Here is a 20,380-nt window from a genome sequence, read left to right as displayed (position 1 = left end):
TGCTCTGAAATTTGGCCTGTAGATGATGGACCTCACCTAACTCACTGTTAGATGCTCTGAATGAAGCTGTGCTGCAGCTCACACAGACACACACACACACACACACTTCTACTGCTGGAAACGCTTTGTTATTCACGAGAGGCTCATTCACAGGAACACATCAGATGCATTTGAGTCAGTGGCAGTAATGCGCTTCTGAACATAATATTCATGGTGACAGGAAATGTTTTATAATTTTTTTTGTTCCTTTATTTATACAGTGCTTTAAACAAAAAAGATTGCGTCAAAGCAACTGAACAACATTAATTAGGAAAACAATGTGTCAATAATGCAAAGTGACAGTTAAAGGCAGTTCATCATTGAATTCAGTGATGTCATCGTGCAGCTCTGTTCAGTTTTAATAGTATCTGTGCAATAATTTGCAATCAAGTCATTGATATCGCTGTAAATGAAGTGTCCCCAACTAAGCAAGCCAGAGGCGACAGCGGCAAGGAACCAAAACTCCATCAGTGACAGAATGGAGAAAAAACCCTTGGGAGAAAACAGGCTCAGTCGGGGGGGCAGTTCTCCTCTGGCCAGACGAAACCAGCAGTTCAATTCCAGGCTGCAGCAAAGTCAGATTGTGCAGAAGAATCATCTGTTTCCTATGGTCTTGTCCCGGTGGTCATCTGAGACAAGGTCTTTACAGGGGATCTGTCTCTGGGGCTCTAGTCCTGGTCTCCGCTGTCTTTCAGGGCTGTAGAGGTCCTTTCTAGGTGCTGATCCACCATCTGGGCTGGATACGTACTGGATTCGGGTGACTGCAGTGACCATCTGATCTGGATACAGACTGGATCTGGTGGCTACGGTGACCTCGGAATAAGAGAGAAACAGACTAATATTAGCGTAGATGCCATTCTTCTAATGATGTAGCAAGTCCATTGGGTGTTATGGGAAGAGTTCCCGGTTCCGGTTTACCTAATTAATGCAGCCTAAAAATCCTTTAACAGATTTTAATATTAGAAGCATATTAGTGTGTTATGTGTAAACTAGGTTAAAGAGATGGGTCTTTAATCTAGATTTAAACTGCAAGAGTGTGTCTGCCTCCCGAACAATGTTAGGTAGGTTATTCCAGAGTTTAGGCGCTAAATAGGAAAAGGATCCGCAGCTCGCAGTTGATTTTGATATTCTAGGTATTATCAAATTGCCAGAGTTTTGAGAATGCAGCAGACGTGGAGAACTATAATGTAACAAGAGCACGTTCAAATACTGAGGTGCTAAACCATTCAGGGCTTTATAAGTAATAATCAAGATTTTAAAATCTATACGATGTTTGATAGGGAGCCAGTGCAGTGTTGACAGGACCGGGCTAATATGATCATACTTCCTGCTTCTAGTAAGGACTCTAGCTGCTGCATTTTGGACTAACTGTAGTTTGTTTACTAACCGTGCAGAACAACCACCCAATAGAGCATTACAATAATCTAACCTTGAGGTCATAAACGCATGGATTAACATTTCTGCATTTGACATTGAGAGCATAGGCCGTAATTTAGATATATTTTTGAGATGGAAAAACGCAGTTTTACAAATGCTAGAAATGTGGCTTTCTAAGGAAAGGTTGCTATCAAATAGCACACCTAGGTTCCTAACTGATGACGAAGAATTGACAGAACAGCCATCAAGCCATCAGCCATAAATGCCTTACTTCACTCTGAGAAGGTATTTGTGCTTTTAATAGGGGTTTAAGCTGTTTATGACATTGACGTGAGGGACAAATGATGGCTGGCTGCGGGTTCTGGGAGGTCCAAATGAGCTGTTACACACCAGCACCAGCACAGCGCCGTAAACACAGGAGAGGGAGTCAGATGGAGGAGGACCTGCTCAAACCTGCAGAACCTGCACGGTGCAATAAAACCCAAGCCTGCTGAGCTGTAGCGGATCGGTCAGCGGCCACAGCATCTGTATTCACAGCGAAGCCAGCGACTGAGCCTTCTGGCCCCGCACTTACACACACACAGACAGGCCAGTACCAGAGCTGATTTATGGACCTGCGGGCTTTAGGATGTACCAGGGTTTTATTAAACACCTTCTGGAGGCCCAGGCCTGACAGCGGCTGGATCCATCCACAGTTTAAGAGTTTTTCAGGAACTTCCTTTGACATGTGGCCAAACAATTAAAGCAGGCTGAGGAACGCGATACAGACATGCAATGGCGGCTCTCAGCTGTTTCGGCAGGGGCTCTCAAAAGAACCAATATTTTTGGCCAATATGTTCTCCATTTGATGGTGCAAGTGAGAGCAGCTTATAAATGCGGCTGGGATGGATTTCACATGTGCAGCAGAGGAAGGCCTCGGTGGGAGGGATTCTCTGAGAGTGACCTCGATCGGGCGGGATGTGCCGCACTTTTCCGTGTGGATCTCGCCACTCGCATACAGCTGGCTGTAAAAGCTCCACATCCACAATTACTCCGACTGCTAGATTTATAAATCCCTCCTAATGTCACCGTGGATACATTACAGTTCTAAATGGTGAAACTGATTGCTTGCCCCCTCTGTAATGGCACACTTGATGATTATAAATGAAATCGTAAATAAAGCCCCTAGACTTTTACAGATTTTGGCACAGTAGACGTAGTAGTTCTGCATGACCTGTGCAGGTCAACGTTTAACAGATTGCTGCCGTGGAGCACGTCTGCGAGCAGAGAGCCATGTTAAAACATTATTATCTCCAGCATTTCCTCCACAGGACAGCTGCCGCTGGCTAGGACCATTGGAGGATTTCGGAACAATGTAGTCATGACCGACTCAAAAGAGATGCTTCTGATCCACACGGCTCATTTGGAAGAAAGGAAACTGACAGTGATGAGAACTTGATACTTGTGAATTTACGAGTCAGATTGGCAAATACTGGCTGGAGACTCATCTTTAACTTCAGCTGCACATTTGATCTCCTGAACTCACTCATCCCAGCATGTTTTAAAGCTGCAGTACAAATATTTACAGTTTTTGCCTATTGCTTGAACACTTCTTGCAAAACTTCGGCTCATTGTATCAAAACTTTACACACAAGCACACAAGACTGGGAAATAAACCATTCACATCTAGGTCGAATTGAAACTCTGCTTTCAAAACCTAACAGTCCTTTGTCAGAATGTCACACTGATGACAAAATGATACACATTGCATCATATAAAAAAACACTAAAAAATACAGCAAAACACTACCGTAACTCAAATAAAACACTGCAGTCTTTAATTTTCACTGTTTTTATTCAGTTCAGCAGTTAGCATTCTGTGAACCCTTACCAAAAAGTAGTATACTTCAAGTTTATTTTATTAAGTATACTTAAGTAAAGTTCAAGAATATATACAACCTTTGTAAGTATAAGTCAAGTATACTTAAATGTCATTTTAAGTATATTTCTGAGGAGAACATAAAGCCCATTTCTGAGAAGTACATAAAAAGTAAACTAAAAGCATACTTTCCTATTTTTAGTTTAAAAGAAGTATACTAATAGCACACTTGAATAAACTTCTTTTTCGTAAGGGAAGCTCAGTGCAACACACAGTTTTTTTTCCAAGGTTTTCACAACAACCAAAAATGAAAGTACTGAAAGGTTACAGGACCTAGAACGCTGACCTAGAACGCTGTCTAAGCCTTGATGGCTGCTCTGTCAATTCTTCGTCATCAGTTAGGAACCTAGGTGTGCTATTTGATAGCAACCTTTCCTTAGAAAGCCATGTTTCTAGCATTTGTAAAACTGCATTTTTCCATCCCAAAAATATATCTAAATTACGGCCTATGCTCTCAATGTTAAATGCAGAAATGTTAATCCATGCGTTTATGACCTCAAGGTTAGACTATTGTAATGCTCTATTGGGTGGTTGTTCTGTACGCTTAGTAAACAAACTCCAGTTAGTCCAAAATGCAGAAGCTAGAGTTCTTACTAGAACCAGGAAGTATGATCATATTAGCCCGGTCCTGTCAACACTGCACTGGCTCCCTATCAAACATCGTATAGATTTTAAAATCTTGCTTATTACTTATAAAGCCCTGAATGGTTTAGCACCTCACAATTTAAATGATCTCTTGTTAGATTATAGTCCTCTACGTCCGCTCCGTTCTCAAAACTCTGGCAATTTGATAATACCTAGAATATCCAAGTCAACTGCGGGCGGCAGATCCTTCTCCTATTTAGCGCCCAAACTCTGGAATAACCTACCTAACATTGTTCGGGAGGCAGACACACTCTTGCAGTTTAAATCTAGATTAAAGACCCATCTCTTTAACCTGGCTTATACATAACATACTAATACACTTCTAATATCCAAATCCGTTAAAGGATTTTTAGGCTGCATTAATTAGGTAAACCGGACCGGGAACACTTCCCATAACACCCGATGTACTTGCTACATTTACATTTACATTTACATTTAATCATTTAGCAGACGCTTTTATCCAAAGCGACTTACAAATGAGAACAGTAGAAACAATCAGATCAAAGAGAGAACAACAACGGTATACAAGTGCTATGACAAGTCTCAGTTAGTCTAGTACAGAACACGTAGCCAGGGTTTTTTTTTTTTTTTTTTTTTTTTTTTTTTTTTTTTGAATATGATAGACAAGAAAAAGAAAAGGTAAGTACTAGTATTAGTTGGTTAAGTGCAGGCAAAAAAGATGAGTCTTTAGATGTTTTTTAAAAATGAGTAAAGACTCAGCTGTTCGAATTGAGATCGGGAGGACATTCCACCAGCTGGGCGCAGTCCAGGAAAAAGTCCGTGAGAGTGATTTTGAACCTCTTTGGGATGGCACACCACAAGACGTCGTTCACTTGCAGAGCGCCAAACTTCTGGGGGGCGCATAAGACTGAACTAGTGAGTTTTAGGTATGTTGGCGCCGTGCCAGTGGTCGTCTTGTAGGCAAGCATCAGTACCTTGAATTTGATGCGAGCGGCTACTGGTAGCCAGTGTAACCTGATGAGGAGAGGAGTAACATGGGCTGTTCTCGGCTCATTGAAGACAACCCTCGCTGCTGCATTCTGGATCAGTTGTAGAGGCTTGATAGTACATGCAGGAAGGCCCGCCAGAAGAGCATTACAATAGTCCAGTCTGGAGAGAACAAGAGCTTGGACAAGAAGTTGGGTGGCTTGCTCTGACAGGAAGGGTCTAATCTTCCTAATGTTGTATAAGGCAAATCTGCAGGACCGGGTCGTTGTAGCAATATGGTCTGTGAAGCTTAACTGATGATCCATCACAACTCCTAGGATTCTGGCTGTCCTGGAAGGAGTTATGGTTGACGAACCCAGCTGTATAGAGAAGTTGTGATGAAACGATGGGTTAGCTGGAACCACCAGCAGTTCAGTCTTAGTAAGGTTGAGCTGAAGGTGATGGTCATTCATCCAGCTAGAAATGTCACTCAGACAGGCTGAAATGCGAGCAACTACCGTCGGGTCATCTGGTTGGAATGAGAAGTAGAGTTGAGTGTCATCAGCATAGCAGTGATAGGAAAAGCCATGCTTCTGAATGACAGATCCTAATGACGTCATGTAGATGGAGAAGAGAAGTGGTCCAAAGTACTGAGCCTTGAGGAACCCCAGTAGCAAGTTGTTGTGACTTAGAAACTTCACCCCTCCAAGACACCATGAAGGATCTATCAGAAAGGTAGGAGTTAAGCCACTGGAGAGCGGTTCCAGAGATGCCCATCTTTCTGAGGGTGGACAGGAGAATCTGGTGATTAACAGTGTCAAAAACATCGAAGCCCTTTTCCTCACTCAGAACTGAGGATTTTGAAGCTGCTCTTGCCAGTCGCAGGGCTTCAGTAACCGAGAGCAGGGCAGTCTCAGTTGAGTGGCCACTTTTGAAGCCAGATTGGTTGCTGTCCAGGAGGGTGTTCTGTACAAGAAACATAGAGAGCTGGTTGAACACAGCTCGTTCGAGTGTCTTTGCAATGAATGGAAGAAGGGATACGGTCTGTAGTTTTCCAGAAGTGCTGGATTTAGAGATGGTTTCTTCAGCAGTGGGCTTACCCGAGCCTGCTTAAATGCTGAGGGAAATGTTCCAGAATGAAGAGAGTGAGTTGATAATGTGAGTAAGTGAAGGTATGACTGAAGAAGAAATCGCTTGAAGGAGGTGAGTGGGTATCGGATCCAGTGGGCAAGTAGTAGGATGACTGGACAGGATAAGTTTGGAAACGTCCGTCTCTGAGAGTGGAGAGAAGGAGGAGAACGAGTGAGCATTAGTCGTTGTGAAGTTATCCTCAGTCTGCGGTGTGGAGAATTGGTCACTGATTGGTCACTGATACATCATTAGAAGAATGGCATCAACGCTCATATTAGTCTGTTTCTCTCTTATTCTAAGGTCACCGTAGCCACCAGATCCAGTCTGTATCCAATTCAGAGGGTCACTGCAGTCACCCGGATCCAGTACGTATCCAGCCCAGATGGTGGATCAGCACCTAGAAAGGACCTCTACAGCCCTGAAAGACAGCGGAGACCAGGACTAGAGCCCCAGAGACAGATCCCCTGTAAAGACCTTGTCTCAGATGACCACCGGGACAAGACCACAGGAAACAGATGATTCTTCTGCACAATCTGACTTTGCTGCAGCCTGGAATTGAACTGCTGGTTTCGTCTGGCCAGAGGAGAACTGGCCCCCAGCTGAGCCTGGTTTCTCCCAAGGTTTTTTTCTCCATTCTGTCACTGATGGAGTTTTGGTTCCTTGCCGCTGTCGCCTCTGGCTTGCTTAGTTGGGGACACTTCATTTACAGCGATATCGTTGACTTGATTGCAAATTATTGCACAGATACTATTTAAACTGTACTGAGCTGCATGGTGACATCACTGAATTCAATGATGAACTGCCTTTAACTTTCATTTTGCATTATTGACACACTGCTTTCCTAATTGATGTTGTTCAGTTGCTTTGACGCAATCTTTTTTGTTTTAAGCGCTATATAAATAAAGATGACTTGACTTGACTTGAGGTTACAAATGACATCAACTTAATACTGCACATCACAGTACTATACTTTACAGTAAATGCAGTAATGCAAAAATACAAAAATAAAACAATACATTACTGTAAATACAGAAAAACAGGCCAATTGTGCGTGGGTGGTATTACAGATCCTGCTGACTGTTTGGGTCTGGCCACAGGATCTCATCAACGTCACAAGCGATATTTTCTCCTGCTAAGCAACGGGGAAAATAAAGCCTTGTGTGCCGAATCCATCCATGGATTGACGTTACCTCAATGTCTCCTATGCCTCTTCCATTGCCTGTAGGCATGTGGTTGGCAGTCATATATGCGCCATCTCCAAGCGGAAAAATAATTCTTCGATAGTGTTTAGAAATGGTGAGTAAAGGGGCAGGGATACAACCTCAAATTGATCGTGGTTGGTGAACCAGTCCCGGACCAGAGCAGACCGGTGGAAACTAACATTATCCCAGACAACAACAAACCTGGGCTGATCTGATCGGTCCTGTACAACTGCATCTTGAAGTGCATCGAAAAATACACATACAGAACCCACCCCAACACACAGGTTCCTGTGTCCCTCTCTGCATGTATCTATGTGGTACTGATACGATGGTACATATTCAGCTATTACTGTACTGGATTACATAAATACTGTATTGTCAATGTAAAGGACTGCAACACTTACTTGCACATTTTCTTGTCAAATTCCTTTGACCCTGATACAGTTCCTCTCAAATGGGACCTTGTACAATTGTTTCAATGTGATTTTGTGCTTTACCAAGACACATCTGATCGTGGTAATGCCTGCTCGATTGATGTTGATGAATACTTGTCTATCAGCAAGTATTTGCTCCTGTAGCTGGTGGAGACGGACTGCATTGTTTGCTCTGAACATTTCCACAAAGGCAAGTTCCTGCTTTTGGGTGAACAGGCATTGACGACCCAGAAGGTCTTCTAGTCATTCTGTAGAAAAATGCAACCACAAATTGTTATTGGTTTGGTTCTTTTTTACACTGCTGTATACTATACACAGTACTGTAACATCTCAATGGTACAGTGCTATGTACTATACTGTACTGTATGTTCCACAAAACTACCATTTTCTGTTACAAAAGGAGCACTAGTCAACTTGCAATACAGTACATGTGATACAGTAAGGTGATATGGTACAGTACTGTAAATACTGTAGATATAGTCTGGAGTTGAACACATGCCTGTTTTCCAGTCTTAATGTCCTTATGATGGATGCAACTGTGAACCGGCTTAGCTTGTGGTGGACTCTCTTCTGCCCAGCTTCCCTCATTGTCAGGCCATGACTTATCACATGATCCACCAACGTTGCTCTAATATCATCTGAAATATTGTTCCGTGCATAGCCTCTTCGACCATGTCCTACTCCCCCCCCCCCCCTCCCTCTCTCCCTCTCTCTCTCTCTCTCTCTCTCTCTCTCTCTCTCTCTCTCTCTCTTCCTCTTCCTCTTCCTCTACCTCTACCTCTACCTCTACCTCTTGCTCTCCCTGCTTCCATGCTTGTACAGTTCTCAAAATGGCTCAGCTGATGCCTATTTGTGGTTGGCTGATTGTTTTGTAATTAAGTGTTTTCAGGTGTGTGTTTAAGTGTTTTCAATCACCCAATGTGTTTTGTATTTTGAATAGATGTGTTTTCCCAATGGTACCCAAGAGATTTCATTTATGAACAAAGTGCCTTATGTATGTAATAGTGTGTAGTGTGCAGGAGCAAGTGTGTTGCAGAATGGCAACTGAAGTGCAAAGCAGCGCTTTTGTTTAAGGTATGGTTACACTGTGTTTAAGGTATAGTAACAAAAGCTTCAAGTTTTGTTACTTTGGTCTAAAAAAAAAGTGAAAAGTGAAAGTGACATACATACAGCCAAGTATGGTGACCCATACTCAGAATTCGTGCTCTGCATTTAACCCATCCAAAGTGCACATACACACAGCAGTGAACACACACACACACCTTGAACACACACCTGGAGAAGTGGGCAGCCATTTATGCTGCGGCACCCGGGGAGCAGTTGGGGGTTCAGTGCCTTGCTCAAGGGCACCTCAGTCGTCGTATAGCCGGCCCGAGACTCGAACCCACAACCTTATGATTAGGAGTCAAACTCTCTAACCACTAGGCCACTAGACTTCCCCCTAAGCATGTGTCTATAGTGTTCAAGCAATAGGCAAAAACTGTATTATTGTAACTTTAGTGGATTTTTAAATGACTGAAAATGCCTCACATCTCTTGCAAAATGAAGCACTGCATTCAAAATATCACACAAACATCTCAAAAACAAACATTTGCAAACACCTTTGCCATAATATTACAGTTTTTCCGAATTGCTAAAACACATTTCTTGAAACCGTCACTCATTTTCTCAAAACCTCAAACACAAATCCAAATACTCAAACTAAATTCACGAATCCTCTGACACTTCCATCAAAATCAAACAATCACTGCAAAACCATTTCACTTTTCATTTACACTACAGAGACAAATGGAGAACACTGCATCCAGAACATTACAGAAAAAATGTATATTATATCGAATAAACAATTTAACAATTCTGTAAAAAAAGTATAGAAATCGCAACTGAGTAAGGTTTATAAGGCTATATTGTATAGGCCTACTGAAGAATAGTATTGTGCTGAATGCTGAATAGTACTGAATGTTTGTATATATTCAGCACTTGGATACTGCAAAAATACTGCAGTCCAGCTGCAAAGGCCAAAAAGATCAAATAAAACTCTTAATGAATAGCATGTTACAGTACACTCAAATACTGTAAGTTGTGCATCTGTAAAATCAGTGTCAATGAGAGATTACAGTAATTCTGTCTCAGCATCATGTCTTTGTGCTTGAGTCCTGCCTGAGTCGACTTTGTCCACATCACAAGTAATGAAAAACCCCTCTGTTCTGACAGATCCAGCCTTAATAACACTCTCTAAACCTTACTCTTTCTCCTCATCCTCCACTTCTTACATGAACTCTTCCTCCTCTCCTTCTCAGATTGTTCCTGTTGTTCGTATCATTCTTCAGTCACCTGTGCCACTTGTGCTCTCTGAACTGGCTCATATTTTGATCACATCATTAGAAACAAGTGTGGACAATTCTGAATCATTATAATGACAAATGTGCTTTAGTTGTGTTTAACTTTTGCTGCTTGTGTTTAGCATTTTGCAAAACAAATGCATCACAGTGTGATAAGTGTTTAAGTGAATGAGAATGTGTTGAGATTTGCAAGCCTAACTGCCTGAACGTGTTTAAGGTTTAGCAGAAAGAGTGACAAATTGGTTTAAGCTAGTCATAATTTGTTTTGTTTTTTTTTTGATTGGTATTTAGTGTTTTAGCAATTCAGAAAAACTCTAATTCCTGTTAGAATTTTGTGTACTACATAGAGCATTGTGTGTTGTGTTTTGCAAAAAGTGTTTTATGAATTCAAAGGCAGAGAATTAGTGTATGGTTTTGCAGATTTGGTGTGTGCTTCTGCTGTTTGAGTGTCAGCTTTCAGAAACTGTGTGACAAGGAAAGATTCTGTGAGCAGTTGAAAAAAAAAAACTATTGTGTAAAGCATGAAATTATGTCCAAAACGTGATTTATTCTGTTTTGATTGTACTGTAGATATCAGTGTTTAGATCCTTTTATACTGCTGTTGTTATTTTAATGTTTGTAACACAAATAAAGATATTGTCTCACACATATAAATTCAAATGTATTTTTTTCAGTTGTATGTTTAGGTCTGAAAGGGCAGAGTTTATGTCATGTTAGTTTTTGTTGTAGTGAATTTATGGTTTGAATAAATAAATTCTTGTCTTTGTGACTATGTTACAGTACAGTGAAAACATTGTCACAATGTAAATAAAGTCAGCAGATCCATTACTGTCAGAGGTTCTGATCATCAGATGAACCTTGACTTGCATGTGTGTGAATGTTCAATAAATGCACTGTAGAAATACAACTGCTATTGACACTTCTTTGTACTTCTAATGTCAAGACATATAATCTACATGATCTTATATACACGTAGAGACTGAAAGAGGCACAAGAATGAATGACAGAAGACAAAGTATTATAGATAACGTGTGTGTGTGTGTGTGTGTGTGTGTGTGTGTGTGTGTGTGTGTGTGTGTGTGTGTGTGTGTGTGTGTGTGTGTGTGTTTGTGTGTGTGTGTCCACTTGGACATCATGGGCTGCTCAGATTGATGGCTGATGACAGATGTGAGATATCGCTAATGGAGTTAGACCATAAAAGTGAAGGATGCGGTTTACAGGTTTGTGCTGTGAGGACGCTGCACTTCCGCAGTCCTCCCCTCCATCAGATCACATAAAGTAAACAGTTCTCGAGTGTGTTTTTGATAAACGCAATTTGCTGCTATGCTCTTTTCCTGTCTGAATGGTGTGTTTTGCCTCTTGTAAGTTAATTTGCCAAATCAACTGAAAGAATCGGGAGGTCTAATGAAAAGCAGTGCGCTGGCAGAGGAACAGCATGCCAGCGGTCAGCTCCAGAACACGCCGCTTTAATGTGGTGATCGCACGCTTGGAGTTTAGATGTTCATTTCCATAAAAATCCCCACAAGCCTTTCCGCTGTGGTGTTTTTAGGTCTTACTACTATTTCCTCCCTGAGGTTGGTTATCACACACACACACACACACACACACATAGATTCTGAGCCGTCTGAGGGAAATCCACCCGACTGACCCACACTGTCCTGAGGAAACTGTCAAACACACACAGCGCTGCTCTGCTGACACGTTTGCGCTCTAGTCGACAGGTTTGCGTTCCTCAGATCGGTTTGTCCTCGACTCAAAGGCTTTGCTGCGCTAGTGAAATGTTTCCTGCTCCGCTGCGCTCATTTTTAATACACGGATTACATGACTCTGCTCTCTCAACGCTTCAGAAAGAAGGAAATAACAGAATGAATGTAAACACCATGAGCATTTTTCCTCATCAGCAACCCGGCCAAGCGCTGATTCGATAACGAGACTTCAATTGACGTTTGTCGTTAAGTAGTTAAAATAATGATCTTGCAGTGCTGCCGTTCACGAGCAGCTCAAAAGTTTCAGTATACACACATACAGAACCACTCTGGACACTGGCTGAACTTATTATATTTCATGACTTTATTATTGTAAAATGTAGAAAATAGTCACTTTGAAGAACGGATTGTATATAGAACAAATGGATAACAAATGGATTTGTATATAGAAATGCACCAACACACCATTTCCTACAATCAGAAACACAATTACACAAACTGTTAAACACTCAGATGCTGAGCTCCTATATTTAGCATTAAATGACACTTCTTATTCAGTTATATTACTGATTTGGTAGCCCCGACACCACTGGTGAGAACAAAACTTGAACAGGACACTATTGTCTGTTTTACAACAGAATTTGTCTCACATTTGTGACCCTGCAGCACAAAATCAGTCTATATTTAGCACAGGAATATTTGTAGCAATAGCCAACAATACATTGTATGGGTCAAATTTTAGATTTTTCTTTCATGCCAAAAATCATTAGGATATTAAGTAAAGATCATGTTCCATGAAGATATTTTGTAAATTTCCTACGGTAAATATATCAAAACTTAATTTTTCATTAGTAATATGCATTGCTAAGAACTTCATTTGGACAACTTTAAAGATGATTTTATTAATATTTAGATTTTTTGGAACCCTCAGATTCCAGATTTTCAAATATCTCGGCCAAATATTGCCCTATCCTAACAAACCATACATATTTCAGATAATGTATAAATCTCAATTTCAAAAAATTGACCCTTATAACTAGATTTGTGGTCCAGGGCCACATTTGAATTTGATGATTCTGTTATTTTCCAGTTTATTTCTGTGAAAGCAATCTGTATTGTATACAGGGCTATTGAAATAAAGAATTATGAAGATTGGAATGATGAACATTGTATTCTCTCATTTACTTCTACAGATGTCTTGTCTGACTCGTTGAGGGACTTGTTTGCGTCTGCTAGCCGCCTCACGTCACAGAAGTCAGTTAATTCTCAGCAAATAGAGACTCTTTCACCTAGATATCACACTATAGAGACTGTGTCTGTTCCCCGAGCTAGAAAATACAAAAAACGTCCAAACCAATTTAAGAGTAGCAATTAAATTGAGATTCAACAAATAAAAAACAGATGCAATACGGATAAACAAACGATAACGCTTGGCTTATTGAATATCAAGTCCCTTTCTACGAAAGCACTTTTTGTAAATGATATGATCACTGATCATAAACTAGATGTGCTCTGTTTGACAGAAACCTGGCTAAAACCTGATGATAACATTATTTTAAATGATTCTACCCCCTAAGATTACTGTTATAAACTTGGGCAACGTCTAAAAGGTAAAGGTAAAGGTAAAGGGAGGTGTTGCTTCAATTTATAACAATAGTTTCAGTATTTCTCAGAGGGCGGGCTTCAAGAATAACTCATTTGAAGTAATGGTGCTTCATATAACATTATCCAGAGAAACAAGTGTTAATGATAAATCCCCTGTGATGTTTGTACTGGCTACTGTATACAGGCCACCAGGGCACCATACAGCCTTTATTAAAGAGTTTGCTGATTTTATATCCGAGTTAGTGCTGGTTGCAGATAAAGTTTTAATTGTTGGAGATTTTAATATCCATGTTGATAATGAAAAAGATGCATTGGGATCAGCATTTATAGACATTCTGAACTATATTGGGGTTAGACAACACGTCTCAGGACCTACTCATTGTCAAAATCATACTCTAGATTTAATAGTGTCACATGGAATTGATGTTGATGGGGTTGAAATTATGCAACCAAGCGATGATATCTCAGATCATTATTTAGTTTTGTGCAAACTTAATATAGCTAAAACTATAAATTCTACTTCTTGTTACAAGTATGGTAGAACCATCACTTCTACCACAAAAGACTGCTTTATAACTAATCTTCCTGATTTATCCCAATTCCTTAGCATATCCAAAACCTCAGAACAACTTGATGATGTAACAGAAACGATGGACTCTCTATTTTCTAGCATTTTAAATACAGTTGCTCCTTTATGCTAAAGGAAGATTAAGGAAAACAGTCGGACACCATGGTATAATGAGCACACTCGCACCCTAAAGAGAGCAGCCCGGAAAATGGAGCGCAGCTGGAGAAAAACAAAACTAGAGGTATTTCATATTGCTTGGCGGGAAAGTAACCTATCCTACAGAAATGCTAGATCCGATAACTTTTCATCTCTTTTAGAAGAAAACAAACATAACTCCAGGTATTTATTCAATACAGTGGCTAAATTAATGAAAAATAAAACACCAACAAGTGTTAACATTTCCCAACAGCACAGCAGTAATGACTTTATGAACTACTTTACTTCTAAAATCGATACTATTAGAGATAAAACTGTAACCATGCAGCCGTCAGCTACAGTATCGCATCAGACAGTGCACTATAGATCCCCCGAGGAACAGTTCCACTCATTCTCTACTATAGGAGAGGAAGAATTGTATAAACTTGTTAAATCATCTAAACCAACAACATGTAGGTTAGACCCTTTTCCATCTAAGCTCCTAAAAGAGGTGCTTCCAGAAGTCATAGATCCTCTTCTGACTATTATTAATTGGACATTGTCATTAGGATATGTCCCCAAAACCTTCATACTGGCTGTTAATAAGCTTCTCATCAAAAAACCACAACTAGATTACAGACCGATTATAGTTAATTACAGACTGATCTCGAATCTCCCTTTTATGTCCAAGATACTAGAAAAGGTAGTATCCTCACAATTATATTCCTTCTTAGAGAAAAATGGTATCTGTGAGGATTTCCAGTCAGGATTTAGATTGAAATCATAATACTGAGACTGCTCTCCTTAGAGTTATAAATGACCTGCTCTTATCATCTGATCGTGGTTGTATCTCTCTATTAGTGCTACTGGATCTTAGCGCCGCGTTTGACACTATTGACCACAACATTCTTTTGCGTAGACTAGAACACTTTGTTGGCATTAATGGAAGTGCATTAGCATGGTTTAAATCGTACTTATATGACCGCCGTCAGTTTGTAGCAGTGAATGAAGAGGTATCATATCGATCACAAGTGCAGTATGGAGTACCTCAAGGCTCAGTACTAGGGCCGTCACTCTTCACGTTTTACATGTTACCCATGGGAGATATCATCAGGAAACACGGTGTTAGCTTTCACTGTTATGCTGATGATACTCAGCTCTATATTTCTTCGGAGTCCGGTGAAATATACCAATTTGAAAAACTAATGGAATGCATACTCGATATAAAAAACTGGATGATGAGTAATTTCTTACTGCTAAATTCTGAAAAAAACAGAGGTGTTAATTATAGGACCTAAAAACTCTGCATGTCATAACCTGGAATGCTGTCTAAGACTTGATGGCTGTTCTGCCAATTCATCGTCATCAGTTAGGAACCTAGGTGTGCTATTTGATAGCAATCTTTTCTTAGAAAGCCACATTCCTAGCATTTGTAAAACTGCATTTTTCCATCTCAAAAATATATCTAAATTACGACCTATGCTCTCAATGTCAAATGCAGAAATTTTAATCCATGTGTTTATGACGTCAAGGTTAGATTATTGTAATGCTTTATTGATTGGTTGTTCTGCACGTTTGATTAACAAACTCCAGCTGGTCCAAAATGCAGCAGCTAGAGTTCTTACTAGAACCAGGAAGTATGACCATATTAGCCCGGTTCTTTCAACACTGCACTGGCTCCCTATCAAACATCGTATAGATTTTAAAATCTTGCTTATTACTTATAAAGCCCTGAATGTAACGTGCTCTTGTTACATTATAGTCCTCCACGTCCGCTCCGTTCTCAAAACTCTGGTAATTTGATAATACCTAGAATATCCAAGTCAACTGCGGGCGGCAGATCCTTTTCCTATTTATCGCCCAAACTCTGGAATAACCTACCTAACATTGTTCGGGAGGCAGACACACTCTTGCAGTTTAAATCTAGATTAAAGACCCATCTCTTTAACCTGACTTACACATAGCACACTAATACGCTTCTAATATCCAAATCCGTTAAAGGATTTTTAGGCTACATTAATTAGGTAAACCGGAACCGGTAACACTTCCCATAACACCCGATGTACTTGCTACATCATTAGAAGAATGGCATCTACGCTAATATTAGTCTGTTTCTCTCTTATTCCGAGGTCAACATAGCCACCAGATCCAGTCTGTATCCAAGTCAGAGGGTCACTGCAGTCACCCGGATCCAGTACGTATCCAGCCCAGATGGTGGATCAGCACCTAGAATGGACCTCTACAGCCCTGAAAGACAGTGGAGACCAGGACAACTAGAGCCCAAGAGACCGATCCCCTGTAAAGACCTTGTCTCAGACGACCACTGGGACAAGACCACAGGAAACAGATGATTCTTCTGCACAATCTGACTTTTCTGCAACCTGGAATTGAACTGCTGGTTTCGTCTGGCCAGACGAGAACTGGCCCCCCGACTGAGCCTGGTTTCTCCCAAGGTTTTTTCTCCATTCTGTCATCGATGGAGTTTTGGTTCCTTGCAGCTGTCGCCTCTGGCTTGCTTAGTTGGGGACACTTCATTTACAGCAATATCGTTGACTAGATTGCAAATTATTGCACAGATACGATTTAAACTGAACTGAGCTGCATGATGACATCACTGAATTTAATGATAAACTGCCTTTAGCTGTCATTTTGAATTATTGACACACTGTTTTCCTAATGCTGTTCAGTTGCTTTGACACAATATTTTTTGTTTAAAGCACTATATAAATAAAGATGACTTGACTTGACTTGACTTGGATCAGCACCTAGAAAGGACCTCTACAACCCTGAATGTCAGCGGAGACCAGGACAACTAGATGAGCCCTAGATACAGATCCCCTGTAAAGACCTTGTCTCAGACGACCACCGGGACAAGACCACAGGAACCAGTTTAGTCCTCTGCACAATCTGACTTTGCTGCAGCCTGGAATTGACTTCCTGGTTTCGTCTGGCCAGAGGAGAACTGGCCCCTCGACTGAGTCTGGTTTCTCCCAAGGTTTTTTCTCCATTCTGTCACTGATGGAGTTTTGGTTCCTTGCCGCTGTCGCCTCTGGCTTACTTAGTTGGGGACACTTAATTTACTGCGATATTGTTGACTTGATTGCACATAATTGCACAGATACTATTTAAACTGAACTGAGCTGCATGATGACATCACTGAATTCAATGATGAACTCGATGAAGCAAGTTTTTCGCCTGCACTTAACCAACTAATACTAGTACTCACCTTTTCTTTTTCTTGTCTATCATATTCATTAAAAAAAAAAAAACCTGGCTACGTGTTCTGTACTAGACTAACTGAGACTTGTCATAGCACTTGTATACCGTTGTTGTTCTCTTGTTGATCTGATTGTTTCTACTGTTCTCATTTGTAAGTCGCTTTGGATAAAAGCGTCTGCTAAATGATTAAATGTAAATGTAAATGTAACTGCCTTTAACTGTCATTTTGCATTATTGACACACTGTTTTCCTAATTAATGTTGTTCAGCTGCTTTGACACAATCTGTTTTGTTTAATGCGCTATATAAATAAAGGTGACTTGACTTGACTTGACTTGACTTGTTGTTCCCAAACAAGGTTCCAATTAACGGCTAATGATGGCCAGTCCACCAGCACAGGAAATGCAAAACATGCCACAGCTCATGGTCGGTTTTCCCACTTTGATTTATCACTCAGAGTCTGAAGAATGCTTTCAAAAACAATAAGCAGGCAAAAGATGCCTTACATGCTGGTGAAACCTGGAGCAGGTCCTGTTTAGATTTTAGCCCTGTATATTTGTCTGGAAGAGTTGAAATGTTTTTGCACATTAGCGCTAACGGAAAGTATTCCTGCATTTGTTGATTCATTGTTAAGGCCTCAAATCAAAACCACAGCAAAGACCATCAGCTCTGCACTTGTGTTTTCACATTTTAATGGAACATATCGACCCTTCAACATAATGACGCCCATTAACTAACCGTGTACAGCACACAGCTGACCAGAACATAGGACACAGCAGAATCTTAAAAAGAAAAAGAAAAGAAAACATAACTAATAAAACAACAACTTTATAATCCCAAAAATTAGAATAAAAACAATATATTTAAATATCATAACAGTAATCATTAATTTATATGGACAATAAACCAATAATACAGACATACCTGTTACTTCCCATTGAGTAAGCTTGTTCATTTAACTTTGAAATTTCTGTCATAGAAATATGTATTGAATGTCAAAAATATCTATAGTTATCAAAGCTTCTAATACACTAACAATGTTAACCTCATATTTTTTCCTAACATTGCCCCATTTAGCAGTGCATGTTCTATCTTTAACCCTTCACTGAACCTCATGTCTGCTGCTCTATTCACATCCAAACAGACCTGTCTCACATCTGTGTCTGTCTGTCTGGAACCCAATCCTGTAGAGTTATGCCATTCTCAATGGATGCGTTCTCTGTGAAATCATGTGCTTCCCAAATATTTTTACTTGAGGACTTTGCCGTGTGTCAATTAATGGCTGTGATATGGAACCGTAACTGAGGTTGAGTGTTTGTAATCCTGATCTTGCCGTGTGTTTTAGATCACATGAGCTCATGCATCAGTAAGAAATGTGACATATGAGGTCAGTGTGTCTCTGACCAAAACACACACACACACACACACTGCTGGACCCATGTATGAGTGTGTGCGATCAGGTCACAATATACAATGAATCAAGCTGAAACTTGATGCATGAGAGCAGCAGACGTGTATTCCTCTCTCTAAAGACCAATCAGCCGTTCTCTCTCTCTGTAGTAACTGCTTTTGTTCTGCGCTTCTGCTGTTCTTACGAGACATGCTGCTCATGTTCTCACACACTGAACGCTGCTGTTACTGCAGCGAGACACCTTTAATGGTTTTTCTTGTTGCTTTTGGACAAGCATCTCTTGATTTCTGTCATACAGCAGCTAATCAAAATCACTCCATCTGGACATGGGTTAGTGCTGCATTCAGTCCATCATAAGTGGTCAAAAAGAGTTTGCTTGACCATTTTCAATTTGCATTTTTTGAGTGATTATCTATAGGTTTTGGTATTGCAAAACCATCAGTTTTAATTTGTATTGTAACCACACCAACAATCTTTAGAAAAACTTGCTTGAACCATCCTGGGCGCATGGTCTAAACGGGTTGTCCCTATTCTCTTAATGAGTAATGGGTGTTTTTTGGGCGTAATGTGCAATAAACCAATCAGAGTCTCATCTTCCATTCCCTTTAAGAGCCAGTTGCGCTCGTTCCATGACGGATTTGCTATTTACACGGCGGAATTTGGCAAGTGCAAAGACAGAACGCGTCTCCGAGATGAAACGGAGCTGCTCGTGTGCGAGCCTAATTCTGATACATGCGATGACTATCCATTATGACATTCTGTGACTGACTGTGAACATCTGTGAGCATCTATGACTGACTGTGAGCGTCTGTGACTGACTGTGAGCATCTGTGACTGACTTTGAGTGTCTGTGACTGAATGTGAGCATCTGTGAGTGTCTTTGACTGACTGTGAGCATCTGTGGCTGACTGTAAACATCTGTGAGAGTCTGTGACTGACTGTGAGTGTCTAGGAGCATCTGTCAGTGTTTGTGACTGACTGTGATTCTCTGTAAGCGTATGTGACTGTCTGTGAGTGTCTGTGAGCATCTGTGACTGACTGTGAGCATCTGTGACCATCTGTGATTGACTGTGAGTGTTTGTGACTGACTGTGAGCGACTGAGAATGTCTAGGAGTATCTGTGAGTGTCTGTGACTGACTGTGAGTGTCTGTGACTGACTGTGAGTATCTGTGAGGGCCTGTGACTGACTTTGAGCATCTGTAAGCATCTGTGACTGACTGTGAGCATCTGTCAGTGTCTGTGACTGACTGTGAGCATCTGTCAGTGTCTGTGACTGACTGTGAGCATCTGTAAGCATCTGTGACTGACTGTGAGTGTCTGTGATTGACCGTGAGCATCTATAATTGACCGTGAGCATCTGTGAGTGTATTTCATGAACATCAAGGAGGGGAAGTCGTGGCCTAATGGTTTTAGTTAGAGAGTCGACTCCCATCGAAGGGTTGTGAGTTCGAGTCTCGGGCCGGCAGGAATTGTGGGTGGGGGGAGTGAATGTACAGCGCTCTCTCCACCCTCAATACCATGACTTAGGTGCCCTTGAGCAAGGCACTGAACCCCAACTGCTCCCCGGGCGCCGCAGCATATGGCTGCCCACTGCTCCGGGTGTGTGTTCACAGTGTGTGTGTGTGTGTTCACTGCTGTGTGTGTGTGTGCACTTCGGATGGGTTAAATGCAGAGCACAAATTCTGAGTATGGGTCACCATACTTGGCTGAATGTCACGTCAC

This window comes from Cyprinus carpio, chromosome B16 (assembly GCF_018340385.1).
Source record: "Cyprinus carpio isolate SPL01 chromosome B16, ASM1834038v1, whole genome shotgun sequence".
Lineage (NCBI taxonomy): Eukaryota > Metazoa > Chordata > Actinopteri > Cypriniformes > Cyprinidae > Cyprinus > Cyprinus carpio.
Note: the sequence above shows the minus strand (reverse complement) of the source record.